At 37.8% G+C, this 14367-nt stretch overlaps 1 protein-coding gene across 1 annotated transcript in view; it reads right to left on the reverse strand.

Annotated features, from left to right (window-relative positions):
* LOC128638020 (amiloride-sensitive sodium channel subunit alpha-like) overlaps nucleotides 1–14367 on the reverse strand; it is a 122938-nt gene that overhangs the window by 28973 nt on the left and 79598 nt on the right. The gene's annotated exons all lie outside the window — the stretch shown is intronic.

Consider the following 14367-nt stretch of genomic DNA (forward strand, 5'->3'; position numbering starts at 1 on the left):
GTTTTTGCAGTTAATATTTTAATTGACTGATTAAATGTTATTTTCAATGTTATATAAAACAATGGTCTTATATAAATAAGCGAAATTATCAAAAATAAAAAATGTAAACCTAATCTAATACCACTATAAAAGTAAAAAAGCCCCCCATAATAAAAACACCCCCTAATCTAACACTAAACTACCAATAGCCCTTAAAAGGGCCTTTTGTAGGGCATTTCCCTAAAGCGATCAGCTATTTTATTTAAAAAATACAAATTAACCCCTAACAGTAAACCCCCCTAACCCACCAAGCCCCCCCAAATAAAAAAACCTAACACTAAAAAAACCATTGCCCCTAAAGGGGCATTCAGCTCTTTTGCAGTCCATTAAAATAAAAAAGCCCTAATCTAAACCCCCCCCCCAAAAAAAACAACTTAAAGGGACACTAAACCCAAAATTTTTCTTTCATGATTCAGATAGATAATACAAATTTAAACAACAATCCAATTTACTTCTTTTATTTATTTTGCTTCATTTTTTAGATATCCTTAGTTGAAGAAAAAAGCAATGCACATGGGTGAGCCAATCACATGAAGCTTCTATGTGCAGCAACCAATCAGCACCTACTGAGCCTATCTAGATATGCTTTTCAGCAAAGAATATTAAGAGGATAAAACAAATTAGATAATAGAAGTAAATTAGAAAGTTGTTTAAAACGACATGCTCTTTCTAAATCATGAAATAAAAAATTTGGGTTTCATGTCCCTTTAAGTCTAACCCGGAAATAGGTAGTCACCATTCCTGAAGTCCGGCGGTAAAGGTCTTCTTACAAGCGTCAACATCTTCATCCAGCGCGGGGACCTCTTCTATCTTTATCCAGAGCGAAGGCGGCCTGAAATGGAGGTCGCTGCTGAGCACGAACGGCGGCTGCAGAGACACCCAGCGCGGAGGTTCCTCTTCATGAGATCGCCACCGCACACTGAAGCTTGAATGCAAGGTACCCGTTTTATATTTGTGGTACCTTGCATTCCTATTGGCTGATATTTTCAAATCAGCCAATAGGATTTCAGTAGCTTTCATCCTATTGGCTGATGTGAAAATATTAGCCAATAGGAATGCAAGGTACCCCAAATATAAAAACATAATTTATGTAAGAACTTACCCGATAAATTAATTTCTTTCATATTAGCAAGAGTCCATGAGCTAGTGACGTATGGGATATACATTCCTACCAGGAGGGGCAAAGTTTCCCAAACCTCAAAATGCCTATAAATACACCCCTCACCACACCCACAAATCAGTTTAACGTATAGCCAAGAAGTGAGGTGATAAGAAAAAAAAGTGTGAAAGCATAAAAAATAAGGAATTGGAATAATTGTGCTTTATACAAAAAAATCATAACCACCACAAAAAAGGGTGGGCCTCATGGACTCTTGCTAATATGAAAGAAATTAATTTATCAGGTAAGTTATTACATAAATTATGTTTTCTTTCATGTAATTAGCAAGTCCATGAGCTAGTGACGTATGGGATAATGAATACCCAAGATGTGGATCTTCCACGCAAGAGTCACTAGAGAGGGAGGGATAAAATAAAGACAGCCAATTCCGCTGAAAAATGATCCACACCCAAAACAAAAAGTTTAAATCTTATAATGAAAAAAACTGAAATTATAAGCAGAAGAATCAAACTGAAACAGCTGCCTGAAGTACTTTTCTACCAAAAACTGCTTCAGAAGAAGAAAACACATCAAAATGGTAGAATTAAGTAAAAGAATACAAAGAAGACCAAGTGGCTGCTTTGCAAATCTGATCAACTGAAGCTTCATTCCTAAACGCCCAGGAAGTAGAAACTGACCTAGTAGAATGAGCTGTAATCCTTTGAGGCGGAGATTTACCCGACTCGACATAAGCATGATGAATTTAACCAAGATGCAAAAGAAATGGCAGAAGCCTTCTGACCTTTCCTAGAACCAGAAAAGATAACAAATAGACTAGAAGTCTTTCGGAAATCCTTAGTAGCTTCAACATAATATTTCAAAGCTCTAACTACATCCAAAGAATGAAACAACTTTTCCTTAGAATTCTTAGGATTAGGACACAATGAAGGAACCACAATTTCTCTACTAATGTTGTTAGAATTCACAACCTTAGGTAAAAATGTAAAAGAAGTTCGCAACACCGCCTTATCCTGATGAAAAATCAGAAAAGGAGACTCACAAGAAAGAGCAGATAATTCAGAAACTCTAGCAGAAGAGATGGCCAAAAGAAACAAAACTTTCCAAGAAAGTAATTTAATGTCCAGTGAATGCATAGGTTCAAACGGAGGAGCTTGAAGAGCCCCCAGAACCAAATTCAAACTCCAAGGAGGAGAAAGTGACTTAATAACAGGTTTTATACGAGCCAAAGCTTGTACAAAACAATGAATATCAGGAAGACTAGCAATCTTTCTGTGAAAAAGAACAGAAAGAGCAAAGATTTGTCCTTTCAAGGAACTTGCAGACAAACCTTTATCCAAACCATCCTGAAGAAACTGTAAAATTCTAGGAATTCTAAAAAAATGCCAAGAAAAATGAGAAAAACACCAAGAAATGTAAATCTTCCAGACTCGATAATATATCTTCCTAGATACAGTTTTACGAGCCTGTAACATAGTATTAATCACAGAGTCAGAGAAACCTCTATGACTGAGAATCAAGCGTTCAATCTCCATACCTTCAAATTTAAGGATTTGAGATCCTGATGGAAAAAAGGACCTTGCGATAGAAGGTCTGGTCTTAACGGAAGAGTCCACGGTTGGCAAGTAGCCATCTGGACAAGATCTGCATACCAAAACCTGTGAGGCCATGCTGGAGCCACCAGCAGAACAAACTAGCATTCCTTTAGAATCTTGGAAATCACTCTTGGAAGAAGAACTAGAGGCGGAAAGATATAGGCAGGATGATACTTCCAAGGAAGTGACAATGCATCCACTGCCTCCGCTTGAGGATCCCTGGATCTGGACAGATACCTGGGAAGCTTCTTGTTTAGATGAGAAGCCATCAGATCTATTTCTGGAAGTCCCCACATTTGAACAATCTGAAGAAATACCTCTGGGTGAAGAGACCATTCGCCCGGATGCAACGTTTGGCGACTGAGATAATCCGCTTCCCAATTGTCTATACCTGGGATATGAACCGCAGAAATTAGACAGGAGCTGGATTCCGCCCATACCAGTATTCAAGATACTTCTTTTATAGCCAGAGGACTGAGTCCCTCCTTGATGATTGACATATGCCACGGTTGTGACATTGTCCGTCTGAAAACAAATGAACGACTCTCTCTTTAGAAGAGGCCATGACTGAAGAGCTCTGAAAATTGCACGGAGTTCAAAAATGTTGATTGGTAATCTCACCTCCTGAGAATCCCAAACCCCTTGTGCTGTCAGAGACCCCCAAACAGCTCCCCAACCTGTCAGACTTGCATCTGTTGAAATCACAGTCCAGGTCGGAAAAACAAAAGAAGCCCCCTGAACTAAACAATGGTGGTCTGTCCACTACGTCAGAGAGTGTCATACAATCGGTTTTAAAGATATTAATTGAGATATCTTTGTATAATCCCTGCACCACTGGTTCAGCATACAGAGCTGAAGAGGTCCCATGTGAAAACGAGCAAAGAGGATCGCGTCCAATGCAGCAGTCATAAGAGCTAGAATTTCCATGCATAAGGCTACCGAAGGGAAAGATTGAGACTGAAGGATTCGACAAGCTGAAACCAATTTCAGAGACGTCTCTTGTCCGTCAGAGACAGAGTCAAGAACACTGAATCTATCAGGAAACCTAAAAAGGTTACCCTTGTCTGAGGAATCAAATGAACTTTTTGGTAAATTGATCCTCCAACCATGTTCTTGAAGAAACAACACTTATAAAAGACTGGAAAGGTTCTTTCTAGTGAAAATGAGCAAAGGGAATTGAATCCAATGCTGCGGCCATAAGACCTAAAAACTTCTATGCATATATAGCAACTGAAGGAAATAAGAGACTAAAGGTACCGATAGACGGAACCCAATAAAATTATCCCTTGTCTGATAGAGACAAGGACAGTGACACAAACTATCTGGAAACCTAAAAAAGGTGACCCTTGTGTGAGGAATCAAGAGCTTTTGAAAAAAAAGATCCTCTAACTATGTCCTGAAGAGCAAGTGAATCATATGAGATTCCGCATCCTCAGAAAATAATCTGAATGAAAACAGAAAAATGAAAATATGCATTTATTGTATCTAATGAAAACAAATAATGCTATCAATGACCATAAAAAGGCAAAATAGTTTGAATAAAACTCCAAAACCTGGTTCCTCAAAAGGAACTGGAAGAAATACCCCAGAAGATTCCAGGTCTGAGCAGCGCTTGAACCCCATGGGTGCCCAGCCATGCTTCAACAGTACCCAAAATATATAGGACAGAAACACAGTTAAAGAAAGTGTTAGCCTTACTGGAATAAAATCAGAGAAATTTGGACAAAATAAATTTCAAAGAAGTCTTAACCTGCCCCTTAACAGCCAAGCTGGAATACAGCACGTACATTGCAATATTAGGGAGCTGATTTCGAACTCCAATTATAAACATGCTACTTGGGAAAGAACTCAGGAATTTGTTCCTTAATAAGAAAAACCAAACTAATATAAGCTTAAAGTTTTAGTCTTAGAACTCAATCTTGAAGCCCAGAGTAACAGTTAAGAATTGAATCCAATTATAAAAAAAATAATTGATTATCTTATAACAAAAGAAATATGGATTTTTTTTTATTTTTATTTTTTAAAAAAAATCACAAAATTCTTCTAGCTAAAAAAGCTAAAGACATAGATTAACCCTCATTTGCGAAAATATTCAATAAAATGAAGACACAAATGAAATTATTAGCATGATAGTCCAGTTTAAAGGACCAGCCAATACATTGGACTTGCATAATAAATGCAAAACAAGACAAATGCAACAGCACCTAGTCTAGTAAATGTTGTCCTTTAACAATGCTAAAATAAATCATAATCTGACACTTGATCTTAAAGTAAACAGAGAAAATGAAGCAATTGCAATATCCAAATAAATCACAGGACCAAGAAAAGTACCTGAAACTAAATAATTTTCCATAAGATATAACTATCTAAAGGAAAACAAATACTATGTTGCTATAGAAACAATAGCATAATTAGTAGAATTAGAGATAGCCCCAATAAATTTTGGAACCCTCCAAATTGAATTTAACTGCTGGCAAAGAATATAGTTTAAAACCTTTGAAGAAGGAATAAAAGAAAATTCTCAGCCTATTCTATTCCCTAGTATGGGGAATTGGAAAGAAAACCTCTGAAAACACAGAAGAAATAAATAGGCAGAAATAGTGTCAGCTAGTCTTAAAGAACTAGTTACCTTAATATCCAAAATAATCAACACCTTTTCAACAAAGAACAAATGTACTTTAATAATAGAAAAATAATAAAAAAAGTAGATTTGTTAGTGTCAATATCTGATGAAGAAAATTTCTGAAAGAGAAAAAAACATCATCAGAGAAGGATAAATCAGTATGTTGTTGGTCATTTGAAACTTCAATAATTAAAAAAGAAGTGAAAGAGACCTAAAAATTTTATTAGAAGGCACGAAGTCAGACAAAGCCTTTAAAATAGAATCAGAAAAATATTTCTTATAAATCTTCTACATATTTCTTGTAAGAATGGAAATATATAAAGCATAAATACTAATGGATTCCGCATGTAAAAGTATAACATAATAACATATTACAAACCATAGCTAAAGATAAACATTTATAACATTTAAAATAAATGAACTTAGCTTTGGTAGAACTGAAACTCAGTTAAGCGTTTTTCCAGAAGTGGCTTCTGATTCAGGGACAATCTGAGACATCTTGCAATATGTAATAGAAAAAACAACATATAAAGCAAAATTGATCAAATTCCTTAAATGACAGTTTCAGGAATGCGAAAGAAAAATGCCAATGAACAAGCTTCTAGCAACCAGAAGCAATAAATAATGAGACTTAAATATTGTGGAGACAACAATGACGCTCAAATTTTTTAGCGCCAAAAAAGCCGCCCACATTATTTGGCGCCTAAATGCTTTTGGCGCAAAAAATGGCGCCACATCCGGTAACGGCGACATTTTTTTGGCGCAAAAACGTCAAAAAAAATGACGCAACTTCCGGCGACACGTATGACACCGGAAATGACAAGAAATTTTTTGCGCCAAGAATGACGCAATAAAATGAAGCATTTTCAGCCCCCGCGAGCCTAACAGCCCACAGGAAAAAAGTCAAATTTTTAAGGTAAGAAAAAATTGATTTATTCATATGCATTATCCCAAATATGAAACTGACTGTCTGAAAATAAGGAACGTTGAACATCCTGAATCAAGGCAAATAAATGTTTAAACACATATATTTAGAACTTTATATAAAAGTGCCCAACCATAGCTTAGAGTGTCACAGAAAATAAGACTTACTTACCCCAGGACACTCATCTACATGTAGTAGAAAGCCAAACCAGTATTGAAACGAGAATCAGTAGAGGTAATGGTATATATAAGAGTATATCGTCGATCTGAAAAAGGAGGTAAGAGATGAATCTCTACGACCGATAACAGAGAGCCTATGAAATAGACCCCGTAGAAGGAGATCATTGAATTCAAATAGGCAATACTCTCTTCACATCCCTCTGACATTCACTGCACGCTGAGAGGAAAACCGGGCTCCAACCTGCTGCGGAGCGTATATCAACGTAGAATCTAGCACAAACTTACTTCACCACCTCCATGGGAGGCAAAGTTTGTAAAACTGATTTGTGGGTGTGGTGAGGGGTGTATTTATAGGCATTTTGAGGTTTGGGAAACTTTGCCCCTCCTGGTAGGAATGTATATCCCATACGTCACTAGCTCATGGACTCTTGCTAATTACATGAAAGAAATGGGTACCTTGCATTCAAGCTTCAGTGTGCGGCGGCATTGCATGAAGAGGATCCTCCACACTGGGTGTGTCCACGGCCACCTCCGCTCCGCACCTCCTTCACTCTGGATGAAGATGTCGCCGCCTGGAAGACCTTCACCGCCGGACTTCAGGAATGGCGAGTACCTATTTTGGGGTTAGACTTAGGTTGTTTTTTTTTAGATTAGGGCTTTTTTATAATAACCCATTCACCCAATACTTTGTATATATATGTTGTGCAGTACTTTGGCTATCGTATCACACAATGTATATATACGTTGTGGCTTCAGGATACTCTAGCACTCTCAGCTGTTAAGTTACAGCTGAGATCTGGAGCTCCTGAAGCTTCAGGCATCTGCCTCATATAGAGCCAGAGCACGATTGGGCAGATGCCTGATCGTTACAGACGGTGACACTGCTTGTTAAATACGGCGAGAACCTGCAGCCGTAGTTGCTCAAAGGCTGGCGAAAGCTCAGTTGTGGCATATGCATGCAAATCAGCTAAGGATTTAATCTAACCATGTATTTAACGTTATTGTAGGGGTTAAATGCTTAGTTCCATTCAAGTAATAGTGCAAAAATAAAGTGCTCACTGGTGGACCACGAGAAGATATTGGTGGTCTTTGACACCATCAAGCAGGAATTAATCTCCTCTGATGGTATTGCTCCCATCGCGCTGCAACTCCCTACAGTGCCTGGCTGGAAATCATTGAAAACCGACGGAGGAGTTAAATTACAATCTCCCTATGCATGTTGCATAGTACTGAGCAACTAGATTGTATTTTAACTCCACTGCTCAGAGAAATATGCTTCCATTATAAAGCCAGCAGAGGTTGGTATAGTCTTGGCTTGAAATAGTGGAATTAAAGTATATTAAAAAAAAAAACATAATTTATGTAAGAACTTACCTGATAAATTCATTTTTCATATTAGCAAGAGTCCATGAGCTAGTGACGTATGAGATATACATTCCTACCAGGAGGGGCAAAGTTTCCCAAACCTCAAAATGCCTATAAATACACCCCTCACCACACCCACAAATCAGTTTAACGCATAGCCAAGAAGTGGGATGATAAGACAAAAGTGCGAAAGCATAAAAAATAAGGAATTGGAATAATTGTGCTTTATACAAGAAAAAATCATAACCACCACAAAAAAGGATGGGCCTCATGGACTCTTGCTAATCTGAAAGAAATGAATTTATCAGGTAAGTTCTTACATAAATTATGTTTTCCTTCATGTAATTAGCAAGAGTCCATGAGCTAGTGACGTATGGGATAATGAATACCCAAGATGTGGATCTTCCACGCAAGAGTCACTAGAGAGGGAGGGATAAAATAAAGACAGCCAATTCCGCTGAAAATAATCCACACCCAAAATAAAGTTTAAATCTTATAATGAAAAAAACTGAAATTATAAGCAGAAGAATCAAACTGAAACAGCTTTCTGAAGTACTTTTCTACCAAAAACTGCTTTAGAAGAAGAAAACACATCAAAATGATAGAATTTAGTGACAGTAAGCAAAGAAGACCAAGTTGCTGCTTTGCAAATCTGATCAACTGAAGCTTCATTCCTAAACGCCCAGGAAGTAGAAACTGACCTAGTAGAATGAGCTGTAATCCTTTGAGGCGGAGTTTTACCCGACTCGACATAAGCATGATGAATCAAAGACTTTAACCAAGACGCCAAAGAAATGGCAGAGGCCTTCTGACCTTTCCTAGAACCGGAAAAGATAACAAATAGACTAGAAGTCTTTCGGAAATTTTTAGTAGCTTCAACATAATATTTCAAAGCTCTAACTACATCCAAAGAATGCAACGATCTTTCCTTAGAATTCTTAGGATTAGGACACAATGAAGGAACCACAATTTCTCTACTAATGTTGTTAGAATTCACAACCTTAGGTAAAAATTTAAAAGAAGTTCGCAACACCGCCTTATCCTGATGAAAAATCAGAAAAGGAGACTCACAAGAAAGAGCTTATAATTCAGAAACTCTTCTAGCAGAAGAGATGGCCAAAAGAAACAAAACTTTCCAAGAAAGTAATTTAATGTCCAGCGAATGCATAGGTTCAAATGGAGGAGCTTGAAGAGTCCCCAGAACCAAATTCAAACTCTAAGGAGGAGAAATTGACTTAATAACAGGTTTTATATGAACCAAAGCTTGTACAAAACAATGAATATCAGGAAGACTAGCAATCTTTCTGTGAAAAAGAACAGAAAGAGCAGAGATTTGTCCTTTCAAGGAACTTGCAGACAAACCTTTATCCAAACCATCCTGAAGAAACTGTAAAATTCTAGGAATTCTAAAAGAATGCCAAGAAAAATGATGAGAAAGACACCAAGAAATGTAAATCTTCCAGACTCGATAATATATCTTCCTAGATACAGATTTACGAGCCTGTAACATAGTATTAATCACAGAGTCAGAGAAACCTCTATGACTGAGAATCAAGCGTTCAATCTCCATACCTTCAAATTTAAGGATTGGAGATCCTGATGGAAAAATGGACCTTGCGATAGAAGGTCTGGTCTTAACGGAAGAGTCCACGGTTGGCAAGTGGCCATCCGGACAAGATCCGCATACCAAAACCTGTGAGGCCATGCTGGAGCCACCAGCAGAACAAACGAGCACTCCTTTAGAATCTTGGAAATTACTCTTGGAAGAAGAACTAGAGGCGGAAAGATATAGGCAGGATGATACTTCCAAGGAAGTGACATCTGCCTGAGGATCCCGGGATCTGGACAGATACCTGGGAAGTTTCTTGTTTAGATGAGAAGCCATCAGATCTATTTCTGGAAGTTCCCACATTTAAACAATCTGAAGAAATACCTCTGGGTGAAGAGACCATTCGCCCGGATGTAACGTTTGGCGACTGAGATAATCCGCTTCCCAATTGTCTATACCTGGGATATGGACCGCAGAAATTAGACAGGAGCTTGATTCTGCCCATACCAATATTCGAGATACTTCTTTCATAGCCAGAGGACTGAGTCCCTCCTTGATGATTGACATATGCCACAGTCGTGACATTGTCCGTCTGAAAATTAATGAACGACTCTCTCTTTAGAAGAGGCCATGACTGAAGAGCTCTGAAAATTGCACGGAGTTCCAAAATATTGATCGGTAATCTCACCTCCTGAGATTACCAAACCCCTTGTGCTGTCAGAGACCCCCAAACAGCTCCCCAACCTGTCAGACTTGCATCTGTTGAAATCACAGTCCAGGTTGGAAGAATAAAAGAAGCCCCCTGAACTAAACGATGGTGGTCTGTCCACCACGTCAGAGAGTGTCGTACAATCGGTTTTAAAGATATTAATTGAGATATCTTTGTATAATCCCTGCACCACTGGTTCAGCATACAAAGCTGAAGAGGTCGCATGTGAAAACGAGCAAAGGGGATCGCGTCCGACGCAGCAGTCATAAGATCTAGAATTTCCATGCATAAGGCTACCGAAGGGAATGATTGAGACTGAAGGTTTCGACAAGCTGAAACCAATTTTAGACGTCTCTTGTCTGTCAGAGACAGAGTCATGGACACTGAATCTATCTGGAAACCTAAAAAGGTTACCCTTGTCTGAGGAATCAATGAACTCTTTGGTAAATTGATCCTCCAACCATGTTCTTGAAGAAACGATACAAGTGGATTCGTATGAGATTCTGCTAAATGTGAAGACTGAGCAAGTACCAAGATATCGTCCAAATAAGGAAATACCACAATACCCTGTTCTCTGATTACAGACAGAAGGGCACCGAGAACCTTTGTAAAAATCATTGGAGCTGTTGCTAGGCCAAACGGCAGAGCCACAAACTGGTAATGCTTGTCTAGGAAAGAGAATCTCAGAAACTGATAGTGATCTGGATGAATCGGAATATGCAGATATGCATCCTGTAAATCTATTGTGGACATATAATGCCCTTGCTGAACAAAAGGCAGAATAGTCCTTATAATTACCATTTTGAATGTTGGTATCCTTACATAATGATTCAATATTTTTAAATCCAGAACTGGTCTGAAGGAATTCTCCTTCTTTGGTACAGTAAAGAGATTTGAGTAAAACCCCAGCCCCTGTTCCAGAACTGGAACTGGCATAATTACTCCAGACAACTCTAGATCTGAAACACATTTCAGAAATGCTTGAGCCTTCACTGGATTTACTGGGACACGGGAAAGAAAAAATCTTCTTGCAGGAGGCCTTATCTTGAAGCCTATTCTGTACCCTTCTGAAACAATGTTCTGAATACAAAGATTGTGAATCGAATTGATCCAAATTTCTTTGAAAAACCGTAATCTGCCCCCTACCAGCTGGGCTGGAATGAGGGCCGCACCTTCATGTTGACTTGGGAGCTGGCTTTGGCTTTCTAAAAGGCTTGGATTTATTCCAGACTGGAGATGGTTTCCAAACTGATACCACTCCTGTAGGGGAAGGATCAGGATTTTGTTCCTTATTGTGACGAAAGGAACGAAAACGATTATAGAACCTAAATTTACCTTTAGATTTTTTATCCTGTGGTAAAAAAGTTCCTTTCCCCCCCAGTAACAGTTGAAATAATAGAATCCAACTGTGAACCAAATAATTTATTACCCTGGAAAGAAAGGGAAAACAAAGTTGACTTAGACATATCAGCATTCCAAGTTTTAAGCCATAAAGCTCTTCTAGCTAAAATAGCTAAAGACATATACCTGACATCAACTCTAATGATATCAAAGATGGCATCACAAATAAAATTATTAGCATGTTGAAGAAGATTAATAATGCTATGAGAATTATGATCTGTTACTTGTTGCGCTAAAGCTTCTAACCAAAAAGTTGAAGCAACATCCGCTAAAGATATGGCAGGTCTAAGAAGATTACCTGAACATAAGTAAACTTTTCTTAGAAAGGATTAAATTTTCCTATCTAAAGGATCCTTAAAGGAAGTACTATCTGCCGTAGGAATAGTAGTACGTTTAGCAAGAGTAGAGTAGAGATAGCCCCATCAACCTTAGGGATTTTGTCCCAAAACTCTAATCTGTCAGATGGCACAGGATATAATTGCTTAAAACGTTTAGAAGGAGTAAATGAATTACCCAAATTATTCCATTCCCTGGAAATTACTTCAGAAATAGCATCAGGGACAGGAAAGACTTCTGGAATAACTACAGGAGATTTAAAAACCTTATTTAAACATTTAGATTTAGTATCAAGAGGACCAGAATCCTCTATTTCTAATGCAATTAAAACTTCAAGTAAAGAACGAATAAATTCCATTTTGAATAAATATGAAGATTTATCAGCATCAACCTCTGAAACAGAATCCTCTGAACCAGAGGAAACATTATCAGAATGATAATGTTTATTTAAAAATTCATCTGAAAAATGAGAAGTTTTAAAAGACCTTTTACGTTTACTAGAAGGAGGAATAACAGACAGCCTTCTTAATGGATTTAGAAACAAAATTTCTTATGTTAACAGGAACACTCTGAGTATTAGATGTTGATGGAACAGCAACAGGTAATTTAACATTACTAAAGGAAATATTATCTGCATTAACAAGTTTGTCATGACATTCATTACAAACAACAGCTGGAGGAATAGATACCATAAGTTTACAGCAAATACACTTAACTTTGGTAGGTCCAGCATCAGGCAGCGATTTTCCAGAAATATCTTCTGATTCAGGGTCAATCTGAGACATCTTGCAATATGTAATAGAAAAAACAACATATAAAGCAAAATTGATCAAATTCCTTAAATGACAGTTTCAGGAATGGGAAAAAATGCCAGAAGCAAATAAACAATGAGACCTAAATAATGTGGAGACAATAATGACGCCCATATTTTTTAGCGCCAAAAAAGACGCCCACATTATTTGGCGCCTAAATGCTTTTAGCACCAAAAATGACGCCACATCCGGTAACGCCAACATTTTTGGCGCAAAAACGTCAAAAAAATGACGCAACTTCCGGTGACGAGTATGACGCCGGAAATAAGAAAAATGTTTGCGCCAAAAAAGTCTGCGCCAAGAATGACGCCCACAGGGAAAAAAGTCAAATTGAAAGGTAAGAAAAAATGATTATTCAAATGCATTATCCCAAATAATGAAACTGACTGTCTGAAATAAGGAATATTGAACATCCTGAATCAAGGCAAATAAATGTTTAAACACAAATATTTAGAACTTTATATAAAAGTGCCCAACCATAGCTTAGAGTGTCACAAAAATAAGACTTACTTACCCCAGGACACTCATCTACATGTAGTAGAAAGCCAAACCAGTACTGAAACGAGAATCAGTAGAGGAAATGGTATATATAAGAGTATATCGTCGATCTGAAAAGGGAGGTAAGAGATGAATCTCTACGACCGATAACAGAGAACCTATGAAATAGACCCCGTAGAAGGAGATCATTGAATTCAAATAGGCAATACTCTCCTCACATCCCTCTGACATTCACTGGACACTGAGAGGAAAACCGGGCTCCAACCTGTTGCAGAGCGCATATCAACGTAGAATCTAGCACAAACTTACTTCACCACCTCCATAGGAGGCAAAGTTTGTAAAACTGAATTGTGGGTGTGGTGGGAGGTGTATTTATAGGCATTTTGAGGTTTGGGAAACTTTGCCCCTCCTGGTAGGAATGTATATCCCATACGTCACTAGCTCATGGACTCTTGCTAATTACATGAAAGATTTTTTTTTCTCATATTTCATTTATTTTCTTCCCTTTACCCGTCTCTTTGTAGTAGTTTTCCTAATTCCTTCAGATGGACTTACATCAATGTTTGTCTTCCTCTCCTCCATCTTCTTTTTTTAAATTAATATTAATAATTTTTCATTCTAATAATTTTCCTGCGCACAAAGCCATTCCATCTGAATTCTAGTAATTGCCATCCAGCAGATCAGCCATATCCCACCAGTATCATAGTAATTGCCAGTAACATCAGTCGTTGTTAGCTCACATCCATATTGAGAGCTTTCTGATATAAACTTAATTTATTACTCCAATGTCTGTCCATGATCATAATTAGTTTTGAATAATTCCTAACTGGGGAGGTAACTTGGAAGTCTTGTGGTCCTTTTAAACATAATTATTTTTTTCCCACTTTCTGCCTCTCTGTTTTTAGCTCAAAAGTTGGCACTCACCCTTCATCTGTCTGAAGGCTTGCCGGAAACAAGGGGCATCGGGATTCAAAATTGTGAGTTTAGTGGTCCCTGAGGTCCGAAAGGTTGGCGACCCCTGCTCTAGCACATTAGATCAATTAATTTTTTGCTCCCTTTAAACTCTACGCAATTACAATGTATTTTCAGTTGTGATCTTTACTGAAAAAGGTATGAACCCAATAATTAGCTTATAAAAGTGGCTTGTACATTTCATATAATGTTTGTAAAACTCTTAGAAGGGTCACCTTAGGGGTTCCATTTTTTATGGCACAGAAAT

Source organism: Bombina bombina, chromosome 8 (genome assembly GCF_027579735.1).
Source record: "Bombina bombina isolate aBomBom1 chromosome 8, aBomBom1.pri, whole genome shotgun sequence".
NCBI lineage: Eukaryota > Metazoa > Chordata > Amphibia > Anura > Bombinatoridae > Bombina > Bombina bombina.